Raw genomic sequence first — 11,727 nt, 5'->3', positions numbered from 1 at the left:
AACTGAAGGATTATAAATATTACTCAAAAGTGGACTAATAAGTTACAGATGTAGACTATAAACCCTGAATCAGCCATTAAAAAATCCGATAGAGTTACAGTTAATAAACTAACAAAAGGGATAAAATGGAAACCATTAAAGAGCCAATTAATTCTCAAAAAGGCAGAAAAAAGAGAACAAGCAACAGGTGAATCAAGTAGAAAAAAAACAACATGATGAAAGATTTAAACTCAAGAATATAAATGATCACAATAAATACAAGTGGTCTAAACACCATATTAAAAGATATAATTGATGGGGTGCCAAGGGCCTGGGTGGCTCAGTCAGTTAAGCATCTGACTCTTGACTTTGCTCAGGTCGTGATCTCATGGTGTGTGGGCTCGAGCCCTGTGCAGGGCTCTGCGTTGACAGCATGGAGCCAGTTGGGTTTCTGTCTCTCTCCCTCTCTGCCCCTCCCCCACTTACTCTTTATCTCTTTCTCAAAATAAATAAAAATGTAAAAAATAAAATAAAATAAAATAAAAGATGAGATTGGCAATTTGGGTTTTAAAAAGAGTCAAGACCCAACTATATGCTGTTTATCATAAATAAAAAAATTAAAAGGAAAAGAATGGAAAAGATATATCATGATAGGACTAATCAGAAGGCTGAAGTAGCTATATTAATCTCATACAGAGTAGATTCAGAATACATAACAACCCAAAATATTTATGCACTTAATAACAGTAAATAAAGAAAATGAAGAAAACACTTATAGAATAGCAAGAAGAAATAGAAAATTCACAGTTAGATTCAGAGATTTTAGCACTCCTCAATAATTATAGAGATGTAGAAACAATTAGAAGGAAAGTTCATAGAGTATAGAATATCTGAACAATAATATCAACAATTTGATCTTACATTTATAAGACACTACAGATTATATTTACATTTACAGGTATGTAATGCACTTAGCACATTGATCAAACAGACCATATTTTAAACTGTAAAACAAGTTTCATTAAATTACAAAATTCAACTCTTAGAAAGTATGTTCTAGGAAAACAATTAAATTGGAAATCAATAACCAAAGAATTTTAGAAAATTACTAAAATTTGAAAACTAAATAATATAATTCTACATATTCCATGGGTCAGAGAAAAAAATCTAAAATAAAATTAGGTTGAAAATAAAAACACCATATATTAAATTTTGTGTGATAATAGCTAAAGCAATTCTTAGAGGAAAAAATTATAGCCATAAATGCCCATTGGAAAATGAGAAAAGTCAAAGTCCTTGACCTCTGCTTCTGTCTTCAGAGACTAAAAGAAGTGCAAAGTAAAACCAGTATTTGTAGATGTAAGGAAATAATAAACATGGGGGCAGAAATCAATAAAATAAAATAAAATAAAATAAAATAAAATAAAAGAACAAATGAGATCAAAAACTCTTTCTCTGAGTAGGTTAAAAAAAGACTGATTAACAAAGAGAGACAACACCAATTATCAATATTAGGAGTTATACAGCTGACAGATACAGAGTCTACATATGCTTTAAAAAAGAAAGAATATTATGAGCAATTTTATGCCAAAATTTGACAATTTAGAGTAAATTGACAAATTTTGTGAAAACCATAAACCACTAAAATTCACTCCAGAGCAGATAACTAGAATAGCATTATGTCATATAGGAAATTGACTTTGTAGTTTAAAATCTTTCCACCAAGCTGGGGCAACTGAATGGCTCAGTCAGTCAAGCGTCTGACTCTTGCTTTTGGCTCAGGTCATGATCTCACAGTTGTGAGATCATCATGGAGCGTGGAGCCTGTTTTGGATTCTCTTTCTCCCCCTTTCTCTCTATTCCTCTAGCCTTCTGCTGCTCATATTCTATCTCTCTGTCTCTCAAAATAAAATAAAATAAACTTTAGAAAAACTAAAATTTTTTCACAAAGCTTCAGGTTGAGTTAACGTCACTAGAGGATTTTCTAAATTTTTGAAGAAGAAATAACACCAAGTCTACACAAACACTTCCAGAAAATTGAACAGGATAAAGCACTCAACAATTCATTCTATGAGAGCAGTGTTAACCAAATACCAAAGCCAGAAAAAGATATTAGAAGAAAAAATATATAGACCAATAATCTTCATAAACACAGATGCAAAAATACAAAGATTTTCTCAAAGAATCCATTAGTATTTAAAAAAATGATAATACAACACGACCAAATGGAGTTAATTCTGGGAATTCAAGACTGGCTTAACAATTGAAAATTAATTGATGTAATTCATCATATTCACATACCAAAACAAAACAAAAGAACATATGATCATCTTGGTAGAAACTGGGAAAGCCATTGCCCAAATTAAATATTTATTCCTGATAACAATCCTGAGCAAACTATTAATAAAAGAGAAACTTCTTAATCTGATTTTTAAAAATCTATTAAAAACCTATAGTTAACACATAGGTCAGTGGAATAGAATAGAAAATGCAGAAATAAATTATATGGTCAATTAATCTTCAACAAAGCAGGAAAGAATATGCAATGGGAAAAAGTCTCTCAACAAACAGTATTAGGAAAACTGGACAGCAACATGCAACAGAATGAAACTGGACCACTTTCTTACACCATACACAAAAATAAATTCAAAATAGATTAAAAACCTAAATGTGAGACCTGAAACTATAAAAATCCTAGAAAAGAACACAGGTAGTAGCTTCTTTGACATTGGCCATAACAACTTCTTTCTAGATATGTCTTCTCAGGCAAGGGAAATAAAAACAAAAATAAACTTTTAGCACTTCATCAAAAAGAAAGCTTCTGCACAACAGAGGAAACAATCAACAAGACTAAATGGCAACCTATGGAATGGGAGAAGATATTTGAAAATGGCATATCCCATAAAGGGATAGTACCCAAAATATTTAAAGAACTGATACAACTCAACATCCAAAACCAAAAAATCCAATTAAAAATGGGCAGAAGATGGGAACAGACATTTTTCCAAAGAAGACATACAGATGACCAAATGCAAAGAAGACATACAGGTGACCAAAGGAAAAGATGTTCATCATTTATCATCAGGGAAATGCAAATCAAAACTACAATGAGATATCACCTCATATCAGTCAGAATGGCTAAAATCAACAACAAAAGAAACAAGTCTTGGTGAAGATGTGAAGAAAAAGTAATTCTTGTGCACTGTTAGTACAAATACAAACTGTTGTAGCTATTGTGCAAAACAATATGAATGTTCTTCAGAAAGTTAAAAATAGAACTACCTTATGATCCAGCAATCACACTACTGGGTATTTCCCTAAAGAATACAACAACACTAATTCAAAGGGATATATGCACCCCTATGTTTACAGCAGCGTTATTTCCTATACCCAAGCTATAACAGCAGCCTGTACCATTGATTGGTGAATGGATAAAGATGTGGTATATAAACACAATGGAATATTATTCAGCCATAAAAAATGGAATCTTGCCATTCACATCGACATGAGTGGAGCTAGAGAGTATCTAAGCAAAATAAGTCAGAGAAAGACAAATACTGTATGATTTTACTCGCATGTGGAATTTAAGAAACAAAACAAATGATCATAGAGGGGAAAAAGAAACAGACTCTTAACTTTAGAGAACAAACTGGTAATTGCCAGAGGGGAGGTGGGTGGGCAATGAGTGAAACAGGTGATGGAGATTAAGGAGGGCATTTGCCGTGATGAGCAGGATAGCATATGGATGTATGGAATCACTATATTGTACACCAAAACTAATACAACACTGAATGCTAACTGACTGGAATTAAAACAAAATTTAAGGGGCGCTTGGGTGGCTCAGTCGGTTGAGCTGTCGACTTCCGCTCAGGTCATGATCACACAGTTCGTGGGTTCGAGCCCCACATCGGGCTCTGTGCTGACAGCCAGTTCAGAGCCTGGAGCCTGGAGCCTGTTTCCGATTCTGTGTCTCCCTCTCCCTCTGAACCTCCCCTGCTCACGCTGTCTCTCTCTCTCTCTAAGAAATAAATAAATTAAAAAAATTTTCAAAAAAAAAATAAAACAAAAACTTAAATGAATGAAATAATGAATGAAAAAGCCCTACAGCTAACATCATCCTTAATGATGAAAGTCTGAAAGGTCAAGATAAAAATATCCTTTTCCTACTTCTATTCAGCATAGCACTGGAGTCTCGTACATTGCTATAAGGCAAAGCAAAAAAAAAAAAAAAAAAAAAAAGTCATCAAAGTTGGAATGGAAGTAGTAAATTCTATTAGTATTCACAGATAACAGAACTGTCTATGTGGAAAATCCTCCAGAATCTACAGAAAATTTTCTACAAACAGAAAGTGAGGTTAGCAGTGTGGTAGGCTACAGGGCAATAATAAACATTCAGCTTTAGCACTGGGTGTCATATGCAAGTGATGAATTACTAGGTTCTACTCCTGAAGCCAGGAATACTGTGTATGTCAACTAACTTGAAAATAAATAAAAAATAAATAAATAAATCAGCTTTATTTTCATATACTGACAGTGAGCAAATCGAAGTTAAAATAATGTCATTTTAAAAAGCATCAAATATGAAATATTTAGAGCAAAGCTTCACAACAAATGTGTAAGATGTACATAAAAAGCCATCACGCATTGTTGATATAAATTTTAAAATTTATAAAAGGTTTGGGACATTTAAACATCCTTTTCTTGGTTAGGAAAACTCAATATTCTTAAGATGATACTTTCTTTAAATTTATCTATAGTTTCAATTAAATCTCAATGAAAATCCTAGCAAGCATTTTGATAGAATTAAAAAAGCTGACTTTTAAATTTATATAGAAACAAAAATGACCTAGCATAGCCACAAGTAACTACGAAAAGGCAGAACAAACTTGGAGGATTTACAGTACATGTTTTTAGATGAATGTTTTGTTGTTGTATTAGTCATTACATGAATCAAACAATGTGGTATTGGCACAAAGATAGAGAAATAAATCAAGGGAAATGAATAAAGAAACCAGAAATAAACTCGAACAGATACAACCAAAAGATTTTCAACAAGGACAATTCAATGGAGAGAGAATTGTCATTCCAGAAAATGACACTCGAACCATTAGACAGTTCTATGCAAATAAGTGAAACTTGACCCATACATTGCAGCATATAAAAATGAACTAAAATAGTCCAGAGACCCACATATAAAACCTATAAAATGATTGGAAGTAAATTTAAAATTTTTGTGATCTTCGGTTAAACAATGATTTCTTAAACACAGAATCAACAATATAATCCAAAAAAAAGGAAAGAAAGAAGAAAAAATATATTGATCTTTATCGAAGTTAAGAATTCATTTATTTGAAAGACACTATGAAGAGGAAGCAAAATCAAGTCACAGACTGGGAAAACATTCTCAAAAAAGAAAAAGAATAAGGCATATATATCCAGACTATGGAAAGAACTCTCAAAACATAATAATACGACACATGACTCAATTAAAAATGGACAAAAGATTCGAACAAAATAGTTCACTAAAAAGATATATGGATGGCAAATAAGCATACAGAAAGATATTTGATATCATGAATCATTAGGGAAGTGTAAATCGAAACCACAATGAGAAACTATTACTCTCCTACTGGAATGACTCTGACCAAAAAGACTGACGTGTAGTTGGTAAGGATATGTATACTGGTACACTGCTCATGGGATTGAAAGTGGGAAAACAGTTTGGCAGCCCCCTGAAAGTTTAAACATTCACTTACGATAAATTTCAGATATTCCACGGGGAGAAATAAGAGTGGAGAAATAGAGGTCTCTGCTCAAAGAATTTTACATGAATACTTGGAACAACTTTTTTTGGAACAAAAACCAGATACAACACACATATCCATCTCCAGGTAAATGGGTAAACAATTTGCGGTATATCCTTATACTGAAATACTACTCAGCAGCAACAATATGGATAAATACCAGAATTATTATATTAAGTGGGAGAAGGTAGGCCGGTAAAAGTTGTACACACTGGATGATTTTAGTAACATAATACTGTAGAAAATTCAAAATAGTCTACTGACAGAAAGAGCTCAGTGGATGCCTCTATATGGGCAATGCAGTGGGTCACCAGGAAATGCTGGGGGCGGGTGGTGGTGGTGGCAGCTGTGTTCGCTGCCTTGATATGGTGTGGGTACAAGTATTAAAGTTATCAATTATACTCTCAAATATGTGATGTATATTGTACATTAATTCTATCAAATTAATCTGCAAACAAACATGTAAGAAACAAATATATGTTACTCTAATTGGAAAATCTTGAATTATAACCTTGGTCTAGTTGACTTCTCTTGTGTCATTAAATACCACTCTTTGGAAAGTTATTAAACTACACTAGACTGACCAATCAGCTAACAGTAACCCTCATGATTATCAGTACAAACGTAGGGATATAGAAGAACATATTCAGTTGTTTAGGTAGCTGTTTTTAGTTTATTAAATTTATTAGTGCCTATCCTTAAGCAAAATTATGCTTTGGATCACAACTATCATTTATTAATGGTTACAGAAGCTAAGATACCTTTTAAATAACATTTCAAGAGGTACCCTATGTTTTACAATTATTTACTCACTCAATATGGACATGATACAAATTTGAGCTTTTATTCTATAAAAAATATTTTAAAGAATCTTCACAGGGAGGGTAAGAATTGTATGATGATTTTTTATTTTTTTATTTTTTTCAGTCAGAAAGGACGAATTTCACTTCTGGCACTCATGGTATTTCAGCTAGTTCAGCTTCTCCCTCTGACTTGCTGTATGACCATGGGCAAGTTTGTTTGATCTCTGCAAGACCCACTAAGCTCTTGTATTGCCTCCATCCTGAACAAATTAACCACGGTGGATGGAAAAACTGTAGAATGGAATTGAGAAATGTGCTTCTGGATCAACTGTATCCATTTTTGCAAAGGACTATTACCCAATGACAAAAATTTAAAAATTTAAAAAGAGACAAACATGTTCTTACATTAAAACTGAGCACTGAGCTATCTTGTTCCTAGGATTTCTTGAGTTGAGGAAAAATCAGATTCACAATCGTTTTTTGATGATTATTAAATTTAAAATGTAGAGCCTCAGCTGTCTCCAGTGTAATATCTGACTGTGGAGACCTGGCCGGAGGCCACACTGTTTGTCGGTCTTAGCAGAAAGGTCCCGCAGTAAATTTGCCTACTCCCACAAGGCTCACTATCAACTGCCATGGGTTCATCAACTGGATGAGCTCACTTGACATACTGGCAAGAGTAGTATTTATTTCCATGTACACTCAGGTAGAACTTGATCTTTTGTAATATATCCCTCTAGTATTCTTCCATCCAGCCTGCCCTCAATGTGCAATATAGTTTACTGTGCGAATGGTACCCCATTATTGCCCTCTACCTCTTCCTTTACAGGGATAGCACTTTCACAATATTTACTAAGTAGTAGTAAGAGAGTACTACTACTAAAATTTGAATAAAATGCTATTTATTCAAATGTAGGGCCCTTGTTTCCAATTTTGACTTTATTTTTTTCTGAAAAAGAATGAAGGTCATATGTGCTTTGGAGGAATATAATAGTGTACACACACACACACACACACACACACACACATATTTTTGTCAGATGGCATTGTCTATTCTGGTTAAGTGAAAGAACAAAGTTGGGGTGCCTGGGTGGCTCAGTCGGTTAAGCGTCTGACTTGGGCTCAGGTCATGATCTCACCGTTTATGGGTTCAAGCCTCACATCAGGCTCTGTGCTGACAGCTCAGAGTCTGAAGCCTGCTTTGGAGTCTGTGTCTCCCTCTCTCTCTGACCCTCCCTGCTCACACTGTCTCTTTTTCTCTCTCTCAGAAATAAATAAAACATTACAAAAGAAAGAAAGAACAAAGTTGGCAGGTTCTGAAGATCACATTTAACTTTTGGAACTTAGGGAGGGTTTCACAAGAATATATATGCTGTACAATTTAAATACTCTTTTAAGAAAGAAAAAAATCACAGGCCTATGAAGATATATTGTATGTTTTGCGTTAAGCCATATAATATTCCATAAGATTGATGTGGTTTATGAAATACCATATTCTAACTAGAAACCACCCATGTCTAATACTGCTAAAGCTACTATCTTTGAGTGTGTATGTTTCTGATGGTTTATGCATATGTGCAACTCTGTGTAGGGAGCATGTAATAACCTACATGAAGGCATTTTATGGATCAGTTTTTACCCAATGTTATAAAGCAAATTAGACTCTAGGGACTTGTATATTTATTAAATTCAGTTTATCTCACTTGCTCTTAAAAAATAAATTCATCTGGGGCGCCTGGGTGGCTTAGTCGGTTAAGCGTCCGACTTTCACTTAGGTCATGATCTCGCGGTTCGTGGGTTCGAGCCCCGCGTCGGGCTCTGTGCTGACTGCCAGCTCAGAGCCTGGAGCCTATTTCAGTCTGTGACTCCCTCTCTCTCTGACCCTCCCCTGCTCATGCTGTCTCTCTCTCTCTCTCTCTCTCCTAGAAATAAATAAAACATTAAAAAAATTTTAAAAAAATAAAAATAAATTCATCCTTCTTTTGAAAATAATCCCCATGTATTAGACTAGAAACTAAGAAACCTATTTTTTTAGTTTTAGATTTTCTGGTTTTTTTTTTTTTTTTTGACATTTTAAGAAAAAAATTCTCAACATTACAAGAACTCCCAAAACTTTACAAAATTGAGATATAGATATTACGTAATTGGAAGTAATAAGCTTTTAGTTTTTATTAAGTAAGCCATTTTTAAAAAAGTCTCTAGGGACATCTGCATGGCTCAGTTGGTTAAGCATCTGGCTCTTAGTTTTGGTTCAGGTCATGATCTCACAGTTTCATGAGTTTGAGCCCCGTGCCGGGCTCCGTGCTAACAGTGCAAAGCCTCCTTGGGATTCTCTCTCTCTCTCCCACTCTCTCTGTCCCTCCCTCACTCATATCATATCTCTCAAAATAAATAAATAAACTTAAAAAATATATATACAAAATAAAAAAGTCTCTATATCATTCAGAGTTCAACCAGGAGACAAAAACAAAAAACAAAAAACACAATACAGAGTAACTCAAGCAGGTGAATTTATTATAAGAAATTGTTAATTGGTAGCTAAGAGGTAAAGAGGACTCAGAGAAAGACAGAGTAGCTACTGACTACCAGCTAAGGCAGAATACCCAAGAAAGGGACACATTTGGAGAGGGTGTGCCACAGTCCACTGGATGGTGGAGAAGCTCGCATTGGTGCTTCAGGCTGACCAGCAGGAAAGCCACTTCTGTGATTCCAGTGACACTGGGAATTAGCCAGGGCACAAGAGGAACATTCTGGGAAGTTGTCCACTAGAGATCTTCCAGACTCGCTGGGATCCTGATGGGGGACCAGCCAAACTTGCTAGGAGGCTGCTGAAACTTGCCAGGTAACTGATGCCACTTGGGTGCCCTGGTGCTGGCCAACATTGTGGGGTGAGAAGGGAGGAGGGCATACTGTGACTAGAGGAAGACCCTCTTTTCTCCCCTAACTTCCCTCTGTCACCCTCAACTGACAAAGTTTAGCACAATACCAGTAAATGAAAAAATATTTAGAGGGCCCATCTTCAGGGTCACAAGGCAGGGTAATGAAGGGTGAACTTGGATCAGAAAAGTAGTAATTGATAACTGGAACAATCACTCTGAGTTAGTGTGTGTGTGTGTGTCTGTGTGTGTGTGTGTGTATTTTGGTAACTGGACACAAATATGAATTATTAAAGATGGAAAAAATAAGCCAGTTTTTGCCACTATGATCTAAAAGGTAGCCATAACCAGTGATGTAGGGAAATAATATTCATTTAAACAAATTCATGCAAATATACTATATTTATTTACTTATATTACTTTATTAAGTTTATTTACTTAATTTGAGAGAGAGCACAAGCATGAGCAGATTGGGGACATAGAGAGGGAGAGAGAGAGAATCCAGAGCAAACTCCATGCTGCCAGCACAGAACCTGATGCGGAGCTCGAACCCATGAACTGTGAGATCATGACCTGATCCAAAACGAAGAGTTGAACTACCTGAGCCACCCAGGTGCCCCAAAATATATCAGTATATCATAATTTAGAAAGGGTGGTCTATAAGGTCAAATTAAAGCATTTAAATCAAATTGATTTATATATATAATTTATATATATAATATATATATTTATATTGATTTATAATATGTATAAATCAAATGTATTATGATTTATATATATATATATATGTATATATGTTTATTTTGAGACAGAGAGAGAGAAAGAGCACAAGCAGAGGAAGGGCAGGGAGAGGGGGAGACACAGAATTCGAAGCAGGTTCCAGGCTTCCTGTCAGCACAGAGCACAATGTAAGGCTTGAACTCACGGACCATGAGATCATGACCTGAGCCAAAGTTGGATGCTTAACCAACTGAGACACCCAAGTGCCCCTCAAATTAAAGTATTTTAGTCTGAAATATCTGAAAGAATTCTTAGCCCAATTCCCTCATTCATAAAACTGGGGGGAGCCTGAAACCCAGAAGACTTCAATGACTTTAGCCTTGGGGCTAAAGAGTCATTTAGGGAGAATGATTATTTACTTGTTCAATGGATATTTCTTTAGTAAATGCTACCAGGTGCCAGGTGTGGTTCTAGGTGCAGGTGAACAAAATACATGCTGAGCTCACAGCGCTTACACTTAAATTGAGAAAGTCATACAATAAATGGTAGAACAAATGAACGCATAAAAATTCAAGTATTAGCTAACTATTATGACAAAAGAGCAGGGAAGGAAGATAGAAAATAATATAGGTGGGAAGGGGGAGGCTCTGCTATTTAAATTTATATTTATATGCTTTCCATTTATATTTATATTTATGCCATTTGAGCAGAGACTTAAAAGGAGTCGTCCCATCTCCTAATTCAAGATATCAAATAAACAATGGCTTTTAGCAAATCAAATCTGTTTTCTAGCTCTGTCGTAACTTTTGTATTTGTATTTGTGTTTTTATAGGTAGAATTCATATGAATCCATTTAGACATCAAGGTTGAATAGTGCCATCATCCCTTTTCTCCTTCTTTCTGTTAGAAAGGGACCTACAGTATTTGTTTTTTGCACACTCTGTGAGTTGATAACACTTTAGGAAACTGTAGGCAGCTGTAGCTTGCAGGAATCCTGGTTGCAATGGACACAAGCTATACCTCTAAATCTCAGACTGACCACATATTTTGGCAAGTTTCAACAAGGTTACTGGCTGTTTAGATATTATACATGTCTTAAGGGCAATGTTAAAAACACTGAAAATCATTCAGCGTCAGTGTCCTACATGAGGTGATATTTCAGCACCGAGATATTTCCTAATTATATGTGTTTCCACTGTGTGTGTAAGCAGGGGATAAAAGTTGCTGAAATACCACTAACAATGGCTGTTGAAATTTTGCACTGCTCTATGCACAGAAAAGGAGTTGAACATTTGTGATCAGGCTATTTCCTGACAGGTATAGATGACTTCTAAAATCAGCATAACTGATCTCACTGTCAGGCTCTAAAAACTTCGTCTTAAGTAGGCAATGCAGCTACAGATACACAGTTGAGTGTTGGAAACTAAAAGAAAAAATTGTTCATGATTCTTCTGAAAATGTCATCAAATTCTAATTTGATTTCAACTGGACCTTGTGCGGTACAACTTGACGAATCTTGATTTCTCTAGAACTTGCCATTCATTC

The sequence above is a fragment of the Hyaena hyaena genome, unplaced genomic scaffold (genome assembly GCF_003009895.1).
Source record: "Hyaena hyaena isolate Hyena2069 unplaced genomic scaffold, ASM300989v1 scaffold_455, whole genome shotgun sequence".
Taxonomy (NCBI): Eukaryota; Metazoa; Chordata; class Mammalia; order Carnivora; family Hyaenidae; genus Hyaena; species Hyaena hyaena.
The sequence above is the reverse complement of the archived record's forward strand: the minus strand, read 5'-3'. Positions refer to the sequence as shown.